At 41.6% G+C, this 24729-nt stretch overlaps 1 protein-coding gene and 1 pseudogene across 8 annotated transcripts in view; one reads left to right on the forward strand and one right to left on the reverse strand.

The window, feature by feature from the left end:
* The window catches only part of TBC1D30 (TBC1 domain family member 30), a 107234-nt gene that overhangs the window by 57980 nt on the left and 24525 nt on the right, over positions 1-24729 (reverse strand). The gene's annotated exons all lie outside the window — the stretch shown is intronic.
* On the forward strand, positions 16078-17007 carry LOC105609951 (E3 ubiquitin-protein ligase SIAH1-like; annotated as a pseudogene).

The following is a 24729-nucleotide window of genomic DNA, read 5'->3' on the forward strand; positions in this document are numbered from 1 at the left end:
TTAAGGATATTTTTTTAAATGTATCGTTATATTTTCTTGACTTAAAAAGAGGAGCCTGAACAAACTGAACTTTTATCTATTTATGAAAAATCTTACATGGTCTTTATATTTTCATCCTCATTGTCTGAGAGTCCAGGCCAGGTATTAGAAAGGAATTGAAAATCACATTAGGAACTACATTAAAAGGAAAACACATGTCTCCTGAATCATACGGGTGACAGAGACCTGGGGGTAAGAGGAATTTTATTTTATGTCAGTCAATACAGGCCTCAGCATTTTAAAGGATAGCAAGTCTGGTGACTGATACTCACTTTTATCTTTACCTCCACAGACATAGGAATTCACCAGTGTAGTCTTAAAAATAGTCATCTCTGTGCCCTAGTTTTGCAACTCAATGTAAAGTTTTGGTAACAGAGAAAAACTCCTAAGGAAGCAGACACTTTTACTAAATATACTTCCCAAGTGCTCTTCTCTTCTAGAAGCAATACAGGTGTGGCCTAGTATACTCATGTACTTAATGTAGCAGCATTGGCACCTTTAATTACCACTGTCTTTTGTCCCAGCTTGCCACAGAGTGTCACATGGTGGTACGTCACTCTGGCCTAATGCCAGCATCAATCAGATACACCAGCTCCAAAGGAGGGAATAGATTATGTCTAAATAAAGTTACCTCTGGCTTCTCTAAACTTTAAATCTTCCTAATGCTTGAAAATAAGTACCACAGTCTATTTTAGGAAAGTTCAAAGTAATTTTCTAGCATGAGGCCTAGAATATAGTAAGAACTCAGTAAATTATTTTAATTGCATCTATAACACAAAGAATATCAGGTTGGGATCCTGATGACTGAACATTTTTAAATGGTAACTGCCTATATTTCAGACGCCACACTTCTCCCACCCCCACACCTGATTCATCCATGCCCTTGAATTATTTACACGCTTCTCAGTGGGTCATAAATTGCATTGAGCACAGGGACTAAGGCTTCTTCATTGTTGGATCTCTCCCCTCCCCTGCCTGCAAGCAGCATGGGGCTCATACACACCTGACACTCAGTACAAGAACATGAACAGTAAATAACATCATAAACTCATGTCAAGAAGAGAGCCAGACATTCTCACTCCTCAAAAAAAAAAAAAAAAAAAGCAGGAGTGGAGGACTTTTTAGTCAACTACAAGAGAAATACGCAGATGTGTTTATGAACAGTTATTTTGACTGACATTTATGCCATGTATCCAAAAAAAATCCATAATCACTATTCTTAGTCTCCCTGAAAAGTTTCCAAAATATATGTGATGCTCAAATATCACATATGTGCTCTACTCATCCCTGGTGGCTCAGACAGTAAAAAGTTCTCCTGTAATGCCGAAGACCTGGGTTTGATCCCTGGGTCAGGAAGATCTCCTGGAGAAGGGAATAGCTACCCACTCCAGGATTCTTGCCTGGAGAATTCCATGGACAGAGGAGCCTGGTGGGCCACAGGCCATGGAGTCTGAAAGAGTTGGACACAACTGAGTGACTTTCACTTTCATCAGGTAAAACACTCCTAAATTCTAGCTATTGGCAGTCCTCTGTCCATGGGATTCTTCAGCAAGAACACTGGAGTGGGTTGTCATGCCCTCTTCCAAGGGATCTTCCCAACCCAGGGATCAAACCAAGATCTCCCACATTGCAGGCAGATTCTTTACCACCTGAAGCTACCGAGGAACCTCCAGGATAGTATAGTAGCTAAAATCAGACTCTAGAACAAGCTATCTGGATTGAAACCTGGCTCCAACATTCAGTAACTACATAAACTTGGGTAGGTTAATTATCTCAATCTCCTCACCCATTAAATGGGAAACAGTGTATTTCAAAATAGTTATTCTAAGGATCAAATAATACAAGGAAAGCACTTATGGTACTATCTGGCTCAGAGTAAGTTCTTTATAGATGACTTATTGTTATCATTAGTACACAGTATTAAAGGCATTTAGAATTTTTTTAAGGAAAGACATCTTGGAAGTTTTCACATCAACATTGTTGCAGATTACAAATGATGCCACCTGGTCACTTGAGTGTCTTTGCTCTTTAATTACGTTACCTTGCATTTGGGCCTGGAGATTTTATTGCAAAACCAGTCTAAGTGAAAGCGAAAGTCGCTCAGTTGTGTCCGACTCTTTGTGACCCCATGGACTATAGAGTCCATGGAATTCTCCAAGCCATAATACTGGAGTGGATAGCCTTTCCCTTCTCCAGAGGATCTTCCCAACCCAGGGATCAAACCCAGGTCTCCCAAATTGCAGGCGGATTCTTGACCAGCTGAGACACAAGGAAAGCCCCAAAACCAGTCTAGGAGCTACATCCATTTAAATTGACAAACTGTTTGCATTTCTCATATTTTAATTTTTTCAACATGTTACTTGGAAAGAATTCACTTCAGTGCAAACAAGCTAATCCTTCTCTGCTCTTCATAAATTAATAAAGCCCTAGTATTAATTACCCAACAGCCTCTTGCTTTGCAAGATCACTACAAGGAAGAAACCAACCTTCCTCAGCAGACTTTAAGTAAGCAATTTTCATCTCAATCTTTCTATTCCTGCAATATCACAGCTTTTAAAATAATGCATGCAGTTATCTAAAATTTGGTTCAATCATTTTGTTTTAAAGGGTTTCCCAAATGTAATCCATCATTCACCAGCAACCAGAAAGTCCTGGCCTTTCAATATGTTTTGATTATTTGCAATATAAATAAGTTGTTTGGTGCATTCTATCCATTCCCACATGTATTGATATCAATTCCTCGAGTTGGTGGCTGCAAATCTACCCTAGAAGGGAGAAGAGTTTGTGGGGGAAAAAAAAATCAAAAAAAAAAATCTAAAAAAAATTTTAGACGGTTGTCAGTTTTCGAGGACTAGAGTTTCTAATGGAGATGCACAAAGAGAGAAGTGAGGATGGGAGGAGAAAAATAAATAACAGCTACTGTGTACCAGCTGTCTGCTATGGCTCAGGCAGTGGGCTAGGGGCTGTAGTTCTCTTATCTCATTTTAACCCCACGAGGCAAGCATTATTCCCCAAGAAGTGGGGAGTAAAAGGAGAGTGTACACGTATATTATCAGGATAATATACTGAGCATGACGGGGAAATGACTAAAAGAAAATACATGCAGCTATAAATAGTTAATTCTGAGTGGTAGGAATATAGGAATTTATTGTATTTTTCCTTGTACTTAAAAAATTTTTTTATTCCTGAAGGAAGAAAGGAAAAAAGAAGGAACATATGAAGCAGTTAAGTAAGTTTCCCAAGGCCATATGACTAATCAGTGGTGGAGCTGGGGGTTGAACCCAGGTCTACCTCCCTGAAAAGCTACACCAAGCCAATAAAGTATAACCAGATAGTTCTGATCTAAGCAGGACCAAAAACACCCTGGAAGTTTTGAAAGGAGACTTGTTCACAGCCTCATTTATGTTACCAAGTGAATGAAACATCCACCATTTCCTTAAACTCCCTATAAATTATTTACCTACTAAAACAAATAAGGTACTGGCAGAGATAATAGAGAAGCAGCATCAACAAGGTCCACCTGGCACTGCCAACTAAATAAAAAGATTCCATGATGCCAGAGAAAATGGGTGAAGCTCTTAGGGAAGGATTACTGAAGACCAGCTGTTTCCTCTAAGAGCCCATGGCAACATGGGGCTTGGTGGAAACCTCACAAGACAATCATTTCTGCATCAACCACCCTTATAATTCATCCAGGAAAAATCTTGAAGTTCCCCCAAGAAACTGCAGATATGATCTGTCTCTGAAAATAATTTGTCAAATGTGAAACAGGAAACAGGCTCAAGAGCTGAGAAAGCAACAAACCAAAGATCCTCTCCACAGAGAAAAAACATTAGATGATGAGGACTTTGGGTATACTTGTTCTTGAATAATTTCTGTGCCATTGTTGTGTTCCCTCTTGTGCAGGGACCAGCTGTCACAATCACTGTGTCCCAGAGTTAGGGTAACATTTGAGATGATTCAAACTAAATTGCCCAGACTTTTTAAAATGTGTTTGAAAACTCTTGCACAATATCACACACAGCAGAAAAAGCTCATTAACCACTTGCTGATGTTGAGGCTTTGATGTAGTGACTCAATGCTTCAGATGCCTCCTTGCTGTATGTCCAACACTTGCATTACAAAATTTGGTGTACAACCGGTCAGAATGACTGTCATCAAAAAGAACATAGAGAACAAACGCTGGGGAAGACGTGGAGAAAAGGGAACCCTTGTACACTGTTGGTGGAAATGTAAATTGGTGCAGCCACTATGGAGGATTCGTATGACCCAGCAACTTCTGGGTATATATCTGAAGAAAAACAAAACACACTAATTCAAAAAGATACATGCACCCCAAAGGAAGCAACCTAAGTGTATGTCAACAGATGAGTGGGTAAAAAGGATGTGTGCATGTGTGTATACACACACACACAATGGAATGATACTTGGCCATTAAGAAAGAATGCAATAATGTCTTGGAGCAACACGCACGAACCTAAAGGACACTGTGCTCTGTGAAATACTGTATGGTTATCACTTAGAGCTGGTCAGTGTTAGTCACTCAGTCATGTCAGACTCTTTGCAACCCCATGGACCATATAGCCCACCAGGCTCTTCTGTTCATGGAATTCTCCAGGCAAGAATACTGGAGTGGGTTGTCATTACCTTCTCCCAGGGATCTCCCCAGCCCAGGGATCAAAGCCTGGTTTCCAGCATTGCAGACAGATTTTTTTTTTTACCTTCTGAGCCACCAGGGAAACCCATCACTTATATGTGGAACTTAAAAAACGCAATGAACTAGTGAATAAAATTAAAAAGAAGCAGGCTCACAAATACAGAGAACAAACCAGGGGTTACCACGGGGAAGGGGGAAGGGCAATATAAAAGGGGAGAGGAAAAGAGAAAAAAGGGTTATTATGAGATTATATGAAATCATGTGTGTGAACATTTTAAAAACTGTAAAGCACCATAGAATTTAAAGAATCTTTCATTCAATAAAAAAGTTTTAAAAATCAAAACAATACTGTATGACTTGACTCAAAATGAACTTTAGCCAAACAGAAGTGTTTAGAATGCCTCCACCATCCCACCTGACCTCGTTCTAGATGAGCTGGGAAGGGAACGTAGAAGGGTAGCACAGGCCGCAAAGTGCACGACAGCTGACTCTCCTGCGAGGAAGACTTTAGGCAAGGCCAGTGATGCGGGTTCACCGTCTAAGCCCTGATCCTCTGGCTTTCTAACAGCAAGGGCAGCTGAGCCCTAAAATAGATTGTGCTTGGGCTGCCACTTTAGTCCTGCTGGACTCTCTGCGACCGAGATGGACTATAGCCCACCAGGCCCCTCTGTCCATGGGATTCTCCAAGCCAGAATACTAGAGTGGGTCACCATTTCCTTCTCCAGAGGATCTTCCCAACCCAGGGATCAAACCTGAACCTCTTACATCTCCAGCTTATCACTAGCACCACCTGGGAAGCCTAAAATAGATTACTGTGAAAGTGTTAGTCACTCAGTTGTGTCCAGACTCTGTTCAACCCCATGGACTATATCCCGTCAGGTTCCTCTGTTCATGGGATTCTCCAGGCAAGAATATGGGAGTGGGTTGCCATTTCCTTCTCCAGAGGATCTTCCAGACCCTGGAATCGAACCTGAGTCTCCCGCATTGCAGGCACATTCTTTACCATCTGAGCCACCAGAGTACTACAGCCTAAAGGAAAAGACTGTCAGGGAGAAATTCCCAGAGGAAAATGGCCCAAGAACATTTAAGAGCAAGGATGTCCAAGATTCAGTTCACCAGAAAACCACCTCTTGTATCCTTCCACGCTGCAGCTTTCCTCCGTGTCATTCTAAAACCTTCAGTCAAGGACATTACTCACAGCCAGCCTCCCGCCAGCAGTACTTCGGGACTGAGAGAGGAGGAACAGGCTTAGAGTGAAGAGAAAAGATGGTGCTACAGGGACAGACAGCACGTGACCTTGGAGAAGTAGGATGATACCAGGCAGAAAAGATGTGAAACTAAACCCCTCTCCCACCAGATTCCCTAACAAGGGCTGTTGGGAGTGGGGGCTGTATTTTGCAATAGGTCATCTCTAGCTCAGGAGACCACTTTCGATGTCTCCGAGGCCTTGCAATCGTGGGAGATGGGGGAAAGGAAGCAGCAGGGGTCAAGGGGAAGGAAGGGGGTGCTTCACGCTGAACAGGGCATGGGAAGGCTGCTGCCAGCGGAGCTTCCTTTCTCCAATGGGAATAGCTGGCAAAGCAGAAGAGAAAATGCTGGTGGGAGGAGAGAATAGACGAGGGAAGGGAAAACATTCTGCCAAAAGATCCCAAACTCCACAAGGTAGAGAAACAGGTCTTCCACAACTGGGCCTGTAGCATGACTGATCTGAAAAACCAGACAAGAGGGTGAGTGTGAATCACAGATGCAGAGGGAAACCACAGAAGCAATTCTATGGTTTCATTTGCATAGAGTGACAGTTTTACCTCTTCCCCTCCAATTTGGATACCTTTTATTTCTTCTTATCCGACTGCTGTGCCTAGGACTCCCAATACTATGGTGAAGAGAAGTGGTAAGAGTGAACATCCTTGTAGTACCAGATTTTAGTGGGAAGGCTTTCAGCTTTTCACCCTTGAGTATTACACTGGCTGTGGGTTTTTCATAACAGAAGCAGTTCTAAGTGAGGAAAACAAGTTACAAGACCTAAACTGGGGAGACTGAAACAGGGCAGAAAGCAGATGGATGGAGAAAAATGATTCAGGATGGAGGTAGGAAGCATTCAGAGTATGAAAGCTGTGTTTATGTGATGCTGTGTGAACAACACAAGGACAGGCTGGTCATGCTTAAAAAGTCAGAGCTGCCCCATGTTCATGTCAGCCTTATTCACAATAGCCAATCACTTGGAAGCAATCCAAGTGTCGATCAATGAATGAATAAACAAAATGTGGTACCTTCACACAGTGGAATATTATTCAGCCTTAACAATGAAGGCAATTCTGACACATGCTGCTACTATATGGATGAACCTTGAGGACATTCTGCTAAATGAAATAAGCCCATCGTAAAAGGACCCATACTCAGGGGAGGTTGCCAGGGACTGAGGAGAGGACTGGGGAGTTTTGCTTAATGGGCGCAGAGCTTCAGTTCTGCAAGAGGAAGAGTTCTGGAGACGGATGGTGGTGATGGCTGCACAGTTATGGCTCTACGGAATACTAATCAACTACATACTTAAAATGGTCAAGTTTAGGGGCTTCCCTGGCGGCTCAGTGGTAAAGAAGCCACCTGCCAATGCAGGAAACATGGATTCAAGCCCTGGCCTGGGAAAACCCCACATGCCACAGTGCAGCTGAGCCAGTGGGCCGCAACTACTGAGCCTGAGCTCTAGAGCCCAGGAGCCGCAACTACTGAAGGCCTGGAGCCCGTACTCTGCCACAGAAGCCCCCGCAATGAGAAGCCTGGGCACCGCAACTAGAGAGTTGCTCCTGCTTGCCACAATGAGAGAAAAGCCCGCACAGCGACAAAGACCCAGCACAGTGAAAAATAAATAGACAAAATTATTTTTAAAAGATGGCACAGTTTAGGTTACATTTTACCACAGTTTAAAAAAAGAGCCAGAGTTGCAGACTAGCGATTGATGATGGACATTTTTTAATATGCCTCTCTTACAACAGCGTCTCCCAAGACACTGTTATTTTTTCAGCAAAGGTTTTTGAGCAACTACCCCATGCAAGCAGATTACTAGACACTGCTACTGCTGCTGCTAAGTCACTTTAGTTGTGTCCGACTCTGTGCGACCCCATAGATGGCAGCCCACCAGGCTCCCCCATCCCTGGAATTCTCCAGGCAAGAACACTGGAGTGGGTTGCCATTTCCTTCTCCAATGCATGAAAGTGCAAAGTGAAAGTGAAGTTGCTCAGTCGTGCCCGACTCTAGTGACCCCATGGACTGCAGCCCATCAGGCTCCTCCATCCATAGCATTTTCCAGGCAAGAGTACTGGAGTGGGGAACGTCAAATAAGTAAGGCACAGTCCAGTAGGAGATACAGACCAGGGGACAGAACATGACAACTCCATGTGGCCAGGACGAGCCTGAACAGAGAAGCACCGAATTCAGACTCTGTGGTCAAAGGTACTTTCCAGAAGACATGATGCCTCAGCTGGATCCTAAAGGTAGAAGTTACCATAGAGAGGTAATGGAGAAGGGAGTACCCAAGCGAATAACACGTGGCAAGAGCATGTGGTGAATTTTTACAACCAGCTGTAATTCATCCTGCCTGGAGCGCAGAGTGGGAAAGAACAATTTGAAGAGAGGAGGATGGAGCGTCAAACAGCAACCACATTTCAACAATGGAGTGTCAAACAGCAACCACATGTCAACAATGAAAATGATCTTTCTGGGTGGTGACAACCCAGTTAGGAAAGGATGTGTTAGCTTCTGATGCATGACTGATTTTGTGGGAAGAATGTCATTAATGGCATATGAGGACAAGCACAGAATAGTTGAGAGGCAAGGAAGCACCAACTATCCATGTGGCCATAAGATCTTTGAGGGGGAGTGATGAAATATGCATAACATAAAATTTACCCCCTTAACCATTTTCCATGTACAGTTCAATAATGTTAAGTACATTTGTGCTGTTGTGCAACCCATCTCCAGAACTCTTCATCTTTCCAAACTGAAACTCTACTTATTAAACAACTCCCCATCCTCCCTCCTCCCAGCCCCTAGTGCCAACTTTCTGTCTCTGTGAATTTCATGATTATAGATGCCTCATATAAGTGGTACCTATTTGTCTTTTTGTGACTATTATTTCACTTAGCATAATGTCCTCAAGGTTCAGCCATGTTTTAGCATGTGTGAGACTTGTTTTCCTTTTAAATGGTAAATAAAATTCCACCATACGTATATATCAGAGGAGGGCATAGCAACCCACCCCAGTATTCTTGCCTAGAGAATCCCCGTGGACAGAGGAACCTGGTGGGCTACAGTCCATGGGGTCACAGAGTCAGACACGATCCCCATGGACAGAGGAACCTGGTGGCCTACAGTCCATGGGGTCGAAAACAGTCAGACATGATCCCCATGGACAGAGGAACCTGGTGGGCTACTGTCCATGGGGTCGCAAAGAGTCAGACACGATCGCCATGGACAGAGGAACCTGGTGGGCTACAGTCCATGGGGTCGCAGAGTCAGACATGATCCCCATGGACAGAGGAACCTGGTGGGCTACAGTCCATGGGGTCACAGAGTCAGACACGATCGCCATGGACAGAGGAACCTGGTGGGCTACAGTCCATGGGGTCGCAGAGTCAGACATGATCCCCATGGACAGAGGAACCTGGTGGGCTACAGTCCATGGGGTTGCAGAGTCGGACACGATCCCCATGGACAGAGGAACCTGGTGGGCTACTGTCCATGGGGTCGCAGAGTCGGACACGACTGAGTGACTAAGCACACATATGTATATACCAGATTTCATGTATCCGTTCATCCATCAATGGACACTTGGGTCACTTCCACATCTTGTGGAATATTTTCACGTACTGTGAAAAATGTTGCTATAAACATGGGTGTACAGATATCTTTTCTAGACCCGGCTTTCAATTCTTTGGGGTATACAGTTGACTCTTGAACAACATGGGTTTGAACTGTGCTTGTCCATTTATATGCAGATTTTTTATACCATCTGCAGCTGGTTGACTCCACAGATATGCACTATAGATACAGAGAGACTCAAGGATTTTGGAACTGATCCTGTAGACACTGAGGGACAACTGTATACCCAGAATTGTGAGATCATATGGTAATTCTATTTTTAGTTTTGGGGGAACTGTCATACCATTTTTCATAGCAGCAGCACCATTTTACTTTCCCTCCAAAAGGGTTTCCGTTTTTCACACATTCTCACCAACAATCGTTTTCTGTTTTTTTTAATAGCAGCCTTCCTAATAGATGTGAGGTAGTTGCAACTATCTTATTAGCCCTTTTCAGCCTCCAATTTCCTCACGTGTAAAATAAGCATGCTGGACTAGCTGGTCCCCAAGGATCTCAAATTTCATTATTCTACAAATTGAGAGGAGCAGTGGATTGATTAACAGGGAAATCTCAGTCAGGTTATTTACTCATTCTGAGACTCCCATTCCCTAACTATAGTTACAGCACTGATACCAATTCTGGGTATAGTTTCAAGTAAAACACAGACTGAAATTCAAGTGCAAGGAGTATTAACTTAATGGGAAAGTTTAAGAACGTATGATCCCAGCCATCCATGGAGAGGACATTGATACCACTGGATGCTGAAGGTGACTGGTCCACACAGGTGGACTGAATCTCACAAACCACTGGCCTTCCCAGGTGCGCGTGTGTGTGTTATTGCTTCTGACTCTTTGTTGTCATGTCTCTTTGCAGCCCTGTGGACTACATAGCACACTAGGGCTTGCCAGGTAGCACTAGTGGTAAAGAACCCACCTGCCAACGCAGGAGACAGAAGAGTCACACGTTCAATCCCTGGATCAAGAAGATCCCCTGGTGCAGGAAATGGGCAAGTAGCTCCAGTGTTCTTGCCTGGGAAATCCCATGGACAGAGGAGCCTGGCGAGCTACAGTCCATGAGGTCACAGAGAGTGGGCCATGACTGAGCACAGCATGACAATGGCAATAATGGAGACACCTTCCACTCACTGTTTACCTTTCACTCAAATAAAGGGATAAACATGGCAACTACATTTTTTAACGATCAGTTTGGGAACTTTGTTGTTTTTCTGACGTGGGGTGAATTGTTTCTGCTCACAAATACAAAGGCTAAAACTGTGAAAGAGAACATGTTGTTTTCCTCAATGCGATACCATGAAGAAGAGTCACCAGTTAAGTCCCCTAGAAGAATACTGTTTCTTCAAATAGATGAACAAAGGCAAGCAGGATGATGTGCAGGAAAACCAACAGCATCAGACACAGAATCCAGAACTCCTGAACTCACAGCCCAATACTATTTGCCAACTTAGCACCTGCTCTACAGAGGAAAAATAATATCACATCTTTCCAAGAATAACAACAACAAATCTATTAATATGGATGTGGCTCTCAATGCAGGAAGCAAACTTGAGAAGCTTCCTTGATGACCTATTAAGAATCAGCACCTAACACCTCAGAATCACACCTTCTCATTACATGAGAGCTGAATCTAACACCTGAGGACCACAATCTTCTCACATTACACGAGGAGAGTCGAATCCCTAATACCTCCTATGGGTCATCCTGGGAGAAATAGGGCAGAAAAAGTTCAGAGAGGGCCACCAACGTGGGCTAAAAGAATCTGCCCAGAAAGAATCCAAGATGTATGGAGAAAACAAGGAAAAGACTTCTGTGTCCCCTCTCCACTGGTTTTGAATTATATTACATAACTGATGCCAGAAACTGTGATCTGACAAGTCAGAAAGCTGCTGAATGTCAGAGGCAGCAGACCGAGTCAGGAAGAAGAGCGCAGGTCCCAGGTCAGGGAAAGGAGCAGGCCTGCCCTCTGCTGTCAACCCTGGGTAGTGTCAGTAAAGTGTGAGGCGATCTCCACCTTAAGCTGGAAGAACTACAGACACACAAAAAAAAACAAAGAGGCCAGGTATGGCAACTTTCATACAGCACAGAAAGCTTATGGGAGAGATCGCAGGCCAAAGGGTAAATTTTGATGTTGCCTTAGTGACCACATCCCAAAACACTTCTTTCTGCAAATGGTGTTGAGAAGACAACACTGGATGAGGCCAAAAAAGAGCTCTAAAAGACCAGGCAAAGGCCAACGATGTGCATTCGTTAGAGACAATTCTCTTCCAACATAACATATTAAAATATGTTTCTATACAGAGTCCATTGCAAACACTTACTTGTTCATGCCCTCCCCATAAAAAAAAATGCTAGACTATTGGTCAATGACATCAAAAGTAAACTCCTGACGAAAATTCCAAGAAGTAGGTAGGAAAATGAAGGTCCTGCAGTTTGGGGAGGGAGTTGGATCAGAACGATATTTAGAATTGAGAGTAGAGAGGTAAAATTTTACAATGCTGTGAAAGAGATACTCTATAAAGACAACATAGCTGAATAATCTGTCTTGGCTATTCTCCTGTTGCTTTTTTGTTGTTTAATCACTAAGTTGTAGCCCACCAGATTCCTCTGTCCATGCGATTTCCCAGGCAAGAATGCTGGAGTGGGTTGCTATTTCTTTCTCCAGGGGATCATCCAGACCAGGACTGAACCCAGGTCTCCTGTATTGCAGGCAGACTCTTTACCATTTGAGATATATAAACTTATAATATATAAATTTATAAACAGTATAAATTCTCAACCTATTTTTCAGACTTTCTACCTAGAATGACATCACCTAACTTTCTCCATTCACTTCACCCTCACACAGAGATAATATTGTATTATCATTATCAGTACTGTATACTAACAAAATAAATGTTTACTTATCCAATAGCTATTGTCAAATACCCATGCCCTCAAACAGCTTTCAATCCAGCTAAGAAGGCAGTTCATGGACATTACTGTTCTATATTCAACAGGCAGTTAACTAGCCCAATTTTATACCCAGAAATACTAGGATTACTAGAAGTACATCCTAAATTCCTGATGTCCTCACAGCCTATACAATTATCTCTGCCTGGGATACTTCCTCAGCCCACCTACCCCTAGCTACTTAGCACATTCCTATCATTTCTAATCTTAGTTTTTCTTTGCAAGGCTTCAAGGGGGACTTAGGTGATTCCCATCTTGGACCCTATGGGCCTTGTACACACAGGCAGTTGCCTACTTTCAGATATAATGTGTATCCCCAAAACATGTTTAACCATCAGCTTTTCAACTGAAACACATAAAAAGAGGAGCAATCTCCTTCCATGCTATTGGACAAAAGTAAGCCATCCTTTCCCAAAGAGCTGAAAAGTCTAAAATCCCAAATTATGATAACCTAGTATCTCCTCCTCAAACAATCCCATCCTATCACATTTTTAAAATGTGAAGAACCCCAACAACCTTCACAGTTGCCTTCAAAAAGCAAATACCCACATGTTGATGGAAAAGGCAGCCTCTGAATCTCCTCCCAGCAGGAAAAATGGCATTAATAGAAAATGGTATGTCCAGACCCTGTTCAATAAGCATTTTGCATAATTTAACTCACTTAATTCTCATAACCATCCTATGAAGTAGGTATTATCATCATGCCCCACCCCCGTTTTGGCGCTTTTTTTTTCCTCCACTGAGGAAAATGAAGCACAGGGATGTCAAAGGACTTACATGAAACTGCACCTCGTGTAATTACACGGCTGAACCAGGATTCAAGTAACGACCGACCATACAGAGAACATAAATTTAACACGGTTCTTAGGAAAACTAAAAAGAGAAAGAGAACTCCCTCTGCTGATGTATGTACAGTTTTCTTTCGTCATAACTGATCACTAGGACACCACCAACTAGGGGAGCCTTGATTGAGTTACCGATCAACACAGTTTCCATAACGTTCTGTTTTTTTTAATTGAAGTATAATCGATTCACAATATTGGGTTACATTTAGGTGTACAGCATAGTGATTCAGTTTTTGTGTTGTTGTTCTGTTCTTTGTTTTTCAGATTATATTCAGCAACACTTTTAACTCTTCCACACCTCGCTTTGCTCAGCCCTAAGGTCAGGAGTAAACAGAAATCACATTTAAGTTCTCTTCTAGCTCTAAATTATTATGAATTTGAGACTCAAATTTTTTTCCTCTAAAAACCAGTTCTCTTTGTGACAAGGTCACAAGAAACATCTACTGTTTTTTCTTTCAAAGCCACAAGAATCTCCCCAGAAGTGAGAGGTTCCAAAGCTATACAGTACTTTCAAACATTTTACAAATTTCCAATAAGGATAAGTATATGCAAATTATGACAATATGAAAAAATAATTCAGCAGCAAGACACTAAGAGCTTAAAGAATATGAGAGGAAAATCATATTGTTGTTAAAATATATTGTAAGCAATGATAAGCTACTTTCTTTATTCTAGTCTTACTAAGTAACTTTAGGGCAGACCAAGCTGCTAATCATATATCAAGATATTACCTAAATCTGTTATCAGATTTATGCCAAAACTCACAATTCTGGAACCATGTTCCAAAGTTAAGGCATATCTATCTTAATCTAAATGCTAAATTAAGTCAATTAAACCTCAATAAAGTTGAAAAAATGTTCATTTCTTTCCACCTAGCAAAACAAATAAGCTTATGAAAAAGGAGCACACACATCTGGATTAAGGAAGATTCAAAAAAAAATTTCAACTAATTTTCAGTTCAGTCGCTCAGCAATGTCCAACTCATTGCAACCCCATAAACTGCAGCATGTCAGGCTTCCCTGTCCATCATCAACTCCCGGAGCTTCCTCAAACTTATGTCCATCGAGTCGGTGATGCCATCCAACCATCTCATTCTCTGTTGTCCCCTTCTCCTCCTGCCTTCAATCTTTCCCAGCATCAGGATCTTTTCCAATGAGTCAGTTCTTCAAATCAGGTGGCCAAAGTGTTGGAGTTTCAGCATCAGTCCTTCCAATGAATTTTGGTCCCAACTAATTTTGGTCCCCATCAAAATCACACTAAAAATACAGTTAAGAGATCTTTGTTTATCATAACCAACAAGGATCAAGAAGTAAAAAAACAAACAAACCAAAAAAAAAAAAAAGCAGCACAGACAACAGCAATAGAGTTTTGAAGCAGAAAAAAACATACAGACATGTAGAAATTGACTTAGCAGATCCTAGAAAGCCGGATCCCAAAATGACACGGGAAAGCTGAAATCCAAACTCTATTATACCCCATACTCCACAAAAGAGGTAGCCAGGCTTAATAAGGAGAGTTGGGAGAAAGCTGTTGAAAAACATTTGAATCCCTAGATTCTCTCCTCTGCTTCATGTGGCTGGTCAACTACTCCTCTGTGTGGTAAGTAACTTCAGTCATAGTCAACTCTTTGTGGACCCCATGGACTGTAGCCCGCCAGGCTCCTCCGTCCATGGTATTCTGCAGGCAAGAATCCTGGAGTGGGCTACCATGCTCTCCTCCAGGGGATCTTCCCAACCCAGGGCTCAAACCCATGTCTCTTAGGTCTCCTGCATTGGCAGGCAGGTTCTTTAGCACCACCTGGAAAGCCCAACTTACTTCTCTACCATCCCCGCAAAAAAGACGGAAGTTTTCATTCCTGAAAAGGGTTAAAACAGAGTTGCTGGACAACCAGCTAAGAGTGAGAACTCGACCTAAAACAGAGGGATTCTTTGACCATATGCACCCTGAGTGCTGAACGCAGAGACCCAGCTCTTATCCCCACAAAACTTCCACCCAGGAAGGAAGTTAGGAGACTCTTCCCTGAGGCCTCTCACCAGCTCCACAAGAAAAACCTAGACACTGACTTGGGCTGGGGGGTGGGGGAGGTAGGGGATAAGAAAGGTCCCATCCAGATAACCCTTCAGTAAAGCTCCAAGCCCATAAGCCCTAGTGGTGAGCTCAGACAGAGTTCAAGTCATTCTTTCAGATCCTCACATTTAGGAGCAGACAGCCAAGGACTACCAAATATTCAGAGAACTCGAACTAGAACAGCAGTTTTGAAAAATTTTTTCCTCCCTGTACAGCCTATTTTCTCCAAATAGCTGTTTTCTGTGTATCTGTTCTAGTCTCCATCATTAATATCCCTAGAGCAATAAGAAGATATATTGCATCTGTGAGATAAGAACAGAATACTGTACATATACATGAAACATTCAAATAACAAGGCCTCAAAGAGGTCTCCGTAACAGGATTGGGAAATAAAGTTGAGATAATCTCTGAGAAAGGCAAGCAAAGTTACAGATACAGGAAACAAAACGAGAATGACAGCGCGCCCACTCCAGGACGCGGGAGCGCCTCCTCACGGCTGCCGCGGCTCCATGGCGGCCGCAGCACTGTGTGGTGTGGGCGGGAACGCGTGTGCGAAACGGCGACAGCGCCCGGGGGGCGACGGGGCGGCCGCTGTGGGGCGCACTCTCCGCGGCATCGGCGACCCAGAGTGTCCCGTCAGTGCTGGCCTGAGGAGGAGGCGGGGGCGGCGGTTGGCGACGACCCAGCGCGTTTGAGCCAGGACCCGGCCGAGGCGCGCTCTCCGCCCACAGAAATGAGCCGTCAGACAGCAACCGGGTTACCTACTGGAACCTCCCAGACTGGCACAACTTCGTGCAAGTCAATGGGCGAGTCTCTTTCAGTGTCCGATGTGTTTTAACCATGTGTTGCCACCGATTCCTCGGTGTCAGAGTGGCCATCTTGTTTGTAGTAACTGTCGCCCAAAGATCTCCCGTTGGGATCCATTCGCAACTTGCCTATGGAGAAAGTGGCCAATTCAGTCCTTTTTCCTGTAAATACGCATCTTCTAGATGTGAAATAACTCTGCCACACCCAGAAAAAGCAGACCATGAAGACCTCTGTGAGTTTAGGCCTTACTCCTGTCCGTGCCCTGGTGCTTCCTGTAACTGGCAAGGCTCTCTGGATGCTGTAATACCGCATCTGATGCATCAGCATGAATCCATCACAACCCTGCAGGGAGAAGGCATAGTTTTCCTTGCCACAGACATTAATCTTTCTGGTGCTGTTGACTGGGTGATGATACAGTCCTGTTTTGGTTTTCAGTTCATACTAGTCTTGGAGAAACAGGAAAAATATGTTGGTCACCAGCCATTCCTTGCGATTGTACAGCTGATAGGAAAACGCAAACAAGCTGAAGACTTTGCTTATTGACTCGAGCTAAACGGTCCTAGGTGGCGACTGACTTGGGATGCCACGCCTCGATCTATTCACGAGGGAGTTGCAACAGCCATTACGAATAGCAACTGCCTAGTCTTTGACACCAGAGTTGCACAGCTTTTTGCAGAAAATGGCAAGTTAGGCATCAATGTAACTATTTCCATGTGTTGAAATGGCAATCAAACATTTTCTGGCCAGTGTTTAAAACCATTGCATTTGATTTCAGAGAATAAGGCGCCTGTCTGCCTACCAATCAGAAATTTTTGGTAGGTGGAAGCTAGACACATGATGGTAAATAAAAGGAAAGGCCATTAAATAAATGTAATAACATGTAATATATTTAATGTAATAAATGTAATAACACTAATATATTTAAAAATAAATCAACAGTAAGCTACTGATATATATATATATATATATATACACCCAAGATGGGCATCTTTTATATTAAGGAAGCACTGTAAAATAACTCTGAATTTGTGTTTGTTGTAGATCGAGTATATTGTTGAAAAATACTGGGTTCTTGTTTTTTGTGTGCGTGTGTGGGTGTGTGTGTGTGTGTGTGCATGTTTGGATTTTTTTTCCCTTTAACTGAAAAGCCATGTTGAGTGGTCTTGGACCACTGCTTTTCCCCTATGTGAGTCAATACACAGTCCTGCTGCTGTGTGTATATTTTGTGTGTGTGTGTGTATTTTTGTGTGTATTTGCTAATTTTTATTAATTCTAGTTTTTCATTAAATAAATTTGACTTTCTTTTCTGTAATTCAGGGTTTTCCTCACTTTTTTTGTACCTTTTAAAGTTAGTGTCTTATTGATAGGCATAACAGATGATGGTAAAATTTATACATGTGTTTGATACATATTTTTCCCCATTAATCAGTTTATTAGAAATATTTTTAATTAAACTATTTTGTGAAGATATGGGTTTCAGAAAGGAAAGGTAACATCGGAAGAACCATCAGGAGCTATTTAAAGCAGCTATAAAATGGCCTCCCTCTCTTCTCCAGTTGAGTCATACCTTCAAACTTATTCTTTGTCAAGCTAGAGAGTACTGATTTTTGTTTTAATACTGAGGAAAAAAAATCAGGCTCCCTCTCCCCCCACATATCTTGGACAAATCACATATGTTTAAAATTTGTTCTTATATTTATTGGTTTTGCAAAAGAAGGCGTCATCTCACACAGTATTTGTAATTAAAAGCAAATCATTTGTTTTAAAAAAAAAGGCAGTTTGCAAAAAAATGTTTTGGTCTTTTATAATTCTCATTAAAAGAATATCTGGCCAATTAAAAAAAAATTACAGAATTAGTTCAGATGCTCTAACAGCCAAACAATAGAATTACAGAAAGAGGAAAAAGGAAGAAAAATAAAAATATAGAGGATGTTGTACAGCAGAAACACAACACTGTAAAGCAACTATACTCCAATAAAACTTGATTTTTACAAAAGGAGAGGAAAGGCAAAGAATTAATTCACATAAATTTTCCAGAACTGAAAGACATGTTGCCTGATGGAAAAAGCCTATCTAGACCCAGCACAATGAATGAAAACAGACCCACACCAAGCAATCTGACCATGAATTTCAGAAGGCCAAGAACAAACAGAAGAGTTCACAAGCTTTCAACGAGGAGAAATAAACAGTCCAGTACAAAGGATGGCAGATCAGAAGGCTTCAGACTTCTCTAGACCAACAGTGAAAGCAAGGAGGCAACAGAGCAGGAATAGAACTGCCAATCGAAGCAAGGATACAATAAAGACATTTCCATCCCTGCACAGTCTCCAGAAATTGACCTCATAGGCATCCTTTCTCAAGGGGACATGGGTGATGATATAAAAAAATAAGGAGGAGAAAACACAGGACACAAGAAGAGAGAGCTCCAACACAGCAAAGACAACCTCCAGGAAAAGAGTGTAGAGAGATCTCAAGATGAGAGGCGTACTTCGGACACGGCACGGCCAGTGCGGAGTGGAGCAGCAGCTCAAGTCACAGGGGTGTGGACTGCAGTCAACACAAGATGCTTCCTGCTACTGGTCCCTCTTTCTAATTCAAGGAGAGAATTCCCAGGTGAGCTGGCCCAGATTCTTACCTGGGCTTGTTTATCTCAGTGTGCTGATGAAGTGCCTATTCTCCACTCCCCTCCATACTCAAAAAAGTATTCTGCTTGGACCTACTTCTGAGAGCAGGAGCAAAGCCATGGCAGGCTTCAAATCAAAAATTAGCAGCAGTCACAGAGCACTTAAGCCTGGGGCACAACTACTGAGCCCATGCACCTAGAGTCCACGCCCCACAACACGAGAAGTCACCACGATGAGAAGCCTGCGCACCGCAACTAGAGAGTAGCGCCCGCTCACTGCAACAAGAAAGCCTGCACACAGCAGCAAACACCCAGCACAGCCAAAAATTAATAGAGAGCAGACTTGTGGACACAGTAGGGGAATGAGGGGGTGGGACAAATAGACACAGTATCATGGGAGCATATACATTACTATATGTAAAATAGATAGCCAATGGGGATTTTGCTGTATGACTCAGGGAGCTCAAACAGGTGCTCTGTGACGACCTAGACAGGTGGGACAGGGTGGGAGGTGGGAGGGAGATTTAAGAGGGAGGGGATATATGTATACCTATGGCTGATTCATGTTGATATATAGCAGAAACCAACACAATATTGTAAAGTAATTATCCTTCAATAAAAAAAACAAATTACAAGAAAGCAGTAGTCTACTCCCCTAACTTAGCTGATCATTCAGCAACTAGTCCAAACTACAATCCTGGCAAATGCTACAGGACCCACTTACAATCTTGCCCTCTGACACCCCCAGAAGGGGCTCCAGTGAATTGATCAGACTGTGACCCAGAAACTGGTTATCTTTTCAGAGCTTTTCCAGAAGTAACATTACCCTTTCCCTTCACAAGTAGGGGTGGGCTTACTACTCAGCTCTTTAAAACTATATGTTATTTATGAATATGTACAGGAGGTGGGAAAAACTATAAAGAGAAGCAAGCGAATAATTAACACAAATGCAGGAGAGAAAGCCAATTTTAACCAGGGAGGAAGGAACACACAGAGACTTCTAATGTGCCAGTAATATTTGTTACTCAATCTTGATAGGTAGATATCCACGTACATCATCTTTTGTTTATTTTTTAATATACATATATGTATTAGAATATTCTTCTTTATGGGGATACATTCTATAATATTTTAAGTGGTAAGTGAATTCTATTTAAATCAGTGATATTGTTTTAGTATATTAAAACACTAGAGAGACCCAAAATTTTTCTTCAAATTTTTATGCTCATAAATGTGAAATGTTATATGAAATGGGCAAATTCTATGTCACTCACCCAAGCTGACAAAATAAGAATTAGAGAATACAAATAATGCTATAATTTTTAAAGTTGAATCCATTATTTAATACATTCCTACAAAGGAAACTTAGGGCCTAAATATTTTACCAGTGAATTCTACCAAACATTTATGAAAGGAATAATTCCAGTCTTACACAATCTCTTCTAAAGAATGGAAAAAGAGGTACCTTGAAGGAGTAACATCATATGACATTCCTTATATGTGGAATCTAAAAAATGATTCAAAAATTTCCATCCATTATCACTGCTTCCATTCAAGATTAAACTGGAGTTCCTAACCAATACACAAGAGGAGAAAAATAAAAGGATGGTAAAGAAATCCATAAAACAAAGTATTCACAGGTGATAAAGATTTTGCACTTGAAAAAAACAGAAGCTTTTATGATAAATTATTAAAATTAACAAAAGAAAAAGTAAGATTACTAGGTACAAAATTCATGTGCAGAAAATGACTAGAAACAATTTCTTAAAAGATACCAATTCAAAACAGCATCAAGAAAACTCAATTTCCTAAGAATATAGTAAAAATATATAAGGCCTCTATATAAAAAACTGTAAAATATCATTCAAATAAGTTAGAATAATAATATATAATAATTTTAAATGCCATCTTTACAGACCAGAAGACCCACCATTGTAAAGACATCAATTCTCCCCAAAAAGCCAATAATAAAACAATCTTAAAGAATAACAAGGTGTAAGAAACAAGAGAATCAGATAGCAAGAGTTACTATAAAGTACAATAGTTAAGACAGTGTTGCATTAGCTCAAGGATAGACAAAACAGAATAAAAGCTTCAAAGCAGACCACACACAGACAGACATTTTTCCAAAAATGGCACCACAGAGCAGTGGGAACAGGATGGTCTCTGATAAACTAGGCTAAGTAATTAGATGTCCATATGGACAAATGAAATTTGACTCCTATGTTATATCACAAACAAAATGAATCAATTCTAGGTGACTCAAGATCTGAAAACAAAATACTAAAACTTTCTGAAAATAAAATGGGAGAATAAAAAAGCACCAGCTATAAATGCAGCGGTGGTTTTGTAATCTATGGGACCCCTTAAAATCATAAACAGCAACAACAGAGCATTAAGTCAAGTGCGGGGCTCTAATGAGCACGGGCCCCATGTGTCTGCACAGATCACATGCTGATGAAGCTGGCCCTCCAAGAAGCTAAAAGACTAGTAAATTGGACTACATAAAAACTAAGGACTCTTGTCCATTGAATGACACTCTTCTTTTTCAACTGCTCCACTTCCTTTTATTACAATCCTGTCCCCATGTTCCAAAATGAATAGCTACTTAACATACACACCACTCAATATTCATTGGAAGGCTTGATGCTGAAGCTGAAGCCACTGGATGCAAAGAGCTGACTCACGGGAAAAGACCCTGATGCTGGGAAGGATTCAAGGCAGAAGAAGTGGATGACAGAAGATGAGATGGTTGGATGGCATCACCGACTGAAAGGACATGAGTTTGAGCAAACTCCGGGAGATGATGAAGGTCAGGGAAGCCTGGCATGCTGTGGTCCATGGGGTCTCAAAGACTCAGACGCGACTGAACAATAACAACACACACCACTCCCAAAATTGATCTTCAGTTCAGTTCAGTTCAGTTCAGTCGCTCAGTAGTGTCCGACTCTTTGCGACCCCATGAATCGCAGCATGCCAGGCCTCCCTATTCATCACCATCTCCTGGAGTTCACTCAGACTCACGTCCATTGAGCCCATGACGCCATCCAGCCATCTCATCCTCTATAGTCCCCTTCTCCTCCTGCCCCCAATCCCTCCCAGCATCAGAGTCTTTTCCAATGAGTCAACTCTTCGCATGAAGTGGCCAAAGTACTGGAGTTTCAGCTTTAGCATCATTCCTTCCAAAGAAATCCCAGGGCTGATCTCCTTCAGAATGGACTGGTTGGATCTCCTTGCAGGCCAAGGGACTCTCAAGAGTCTTCTCCAACACCACAGTTCAAAAGCATCAGTTCTTCGGTGCTCAGCCTTCTTCACAGTCCAACTCTCACATCCATACATGACCACAGGAAAAACCATAGCCTTGACTAGACGGACCTTAGCTGGCAAAGTAATATCTCTGCTTTTGAATATGCTATCTAGGTTGGTCATAACTTTTCTTCCAAGGAGTAAGCGTCTTTTAATTTCATGCTGCAGTCACCATCTGTAGTGATTCTGGAGCCCCCAAAAATAAAGTCTGACACTGTTTCCACTGTTTCCCCATCTATTCCCCATGAAGTGATGGGACCGGATGCCATGATCTTCATTCTCTGAATGTTGAGCTTTAAGCCAACTTTTTTGCTCTCCTCTTTCATTTTCATCAAGAGGCTTTTTAGCTCCTCTTCACTTTCTGCCATAAGGGTGGTGTCATCTGCATATCTGAGGTGATTGATATTTCTCCCGGCAATCTTGATTCCAGCTTGTGTTTCTTCCAGCCCAGAGTTTCTCATGATGTACTCTGCATATAAGTTAAATAAGCAGGGTGACAATATACAGCCTTGACGTACTCCTTTTTCTTTTTGGAAATTGATCTTAACATTCTCATTTCTTTCTCAGTATATTAAAGCAAAAGGGAAAAAAAAATCTTTCAAAAAAAATCACCAGGTTTAGTACACCCCAAGAAGAGCAACTTTACTAAACAACAGGGAACATGTCAGGAATCTGACCAAATACACAAAGTAGCAGGTGAGATTCCAGAGGGGAAAGAATGACTCCCAGGAGAACATACATAGATTCCTTCTAAACAACACTCTTGAGAGTGAAAATGCAAACCAGAGAAGTGGGAGAAGGTGTTTGCATCACATACATCTGACAAAGACTCATACTCAGAATCTATAAGAAAAAGGAGACAACCTTTCTTAGAGACAAAAAGGAAGAGGAAGAGGTGCTGAACCACATTAGTAATCAGCAAAATTAAAACAAAAATCATGCCGCCACTAAAACACTCACTAGAATGGTTAAAATTTAAAGGACTGACAACATCAACACCAAGTGTTGGCAACTCCAAATCTTTGTTATTCTGTTGTTGTTTTTCCCCATAGCACTTATTACTTGGTGGTTTAGTCATCAAGTTGTGTTCGACTCTTGCAACCCCACGGACTGTGTAGCCCACTAAGTTCCTCTGTCCATGGGATTTTAAAGGCAAGAATACTGGTGTGGGTAGCCATATCCTTTTCCAGGGGATCTTTCTGACACGGGGATTGAACCCGGGTCTCCTGCACTGCAGGCAGATTCTTTACCAACTGAGCTATCAGGGAAGCCCTAACACCTTCTTACATACATATAAAAAAGGATTGATTGATTCTAGGAAGGTCAACTATGGGACTTTCTGGAATTATGGAAACAGATCTGTTCTTTTGATAAGTTTGCTGAGTTGGAGCTGCTGTTGGTCATTGGGGTGTTATCTAATACAGAGGAAAGCACAGCTAAGAGATGAAGACATATTTTCAAAGATGCTCTTTGAGCACCTGTATCTGATTTAGCTACACCTGAAGGCACATCCCTGGACTTTTAACTAGGTAAGTCCATCAATTTCCTTTATTGCTTAAATAATGAGGTTCTGTACCCACAACTGAAAGGAGATTCATCACTGCCACGAGATGGTAACAACAACAAAAAATGGTAGACTGAAAAATAGTGCATTAATCATTCAAAATTATGTTTATGAATAATTTATGACAATGGCACCAGTTTATGGTATGTCACATGAAAAAGGTGGGATATAGAAATATTATACAGTACATTGACTTTGGCAAAACTTCATATTTTTATTCAAGTAGAATAAAGATTCAAAAATTTAAGAGACCCTCTTTAGAAAATTATTTTTTCCTCTTTTTTCCAACTTCTGTATTTTCCAAAGTTCCTTTAATATATTTAAACACTTTTTATTGAGATATAATTGATACACCATAAAATATTCACCCTTTTCCACTGTACAGTTTAATGATTTTTAGTATATTCACAAAATTGTGTACTATCTGACAGCACAGCATTTTCATCACTCCAACAAAAAAGCCTTGCCATCAGCAGTCACTTCCTGTTCTCCTGAACTGCCAGCCTTAGCAATGACTAACTTATTTTCTATTTCTATGGATTTGTCTATTCTGAACATTTCAAATGGAATCATAAAGTATGTGGACTTTTGTGTCTGCTTCTTTCATTAAGCATGTTTTCAAGGGTCATCCATGTTGTAACATGAATTAGTAACTTCATTCCTGTTTATGGCTGAATAATATTCCAACATATGGGTTTATCACATTTGGTTATCCATTCATCCACTAACTGACATTAGCATTGTTTCCATTTTGGGGCCATGATAAAAAAAAAAAGTTGCTATGAACATTCATGTACCAATTTTCATGGGGATATACATCTCCAGTTCTGTTGGGGAAATACCTAGGAGTAGATAGATGGTTGAGTGCATTACTTTTATAATTTTTTAAAAAGCAAAGGGAATTGCTTCTTAATGGAAAATGTTGAATGTCAGTGACACCAAGCTTAGGGCCACACAAATTCCTTCTCTTGCCAGAGATGACAAGGTACTACTGCAGAGAA

This window comes from Ovis aries, chromosome 3 (genome assembly GCF_016772045.2).
Source record: "Ovis aries strain OAR_USU_Benz2616 breed Rambouillet chromosome 3, ARS-UI_Ramb_v3.0, whole genome shotgun sequence".
Taxonomy (NCBI): domain Eukaryota; kingdom Metazoa; phylum Chordata; class Mammalia; order Artiodactyla; family Bovidae; genus Ovis; species Ovis aries.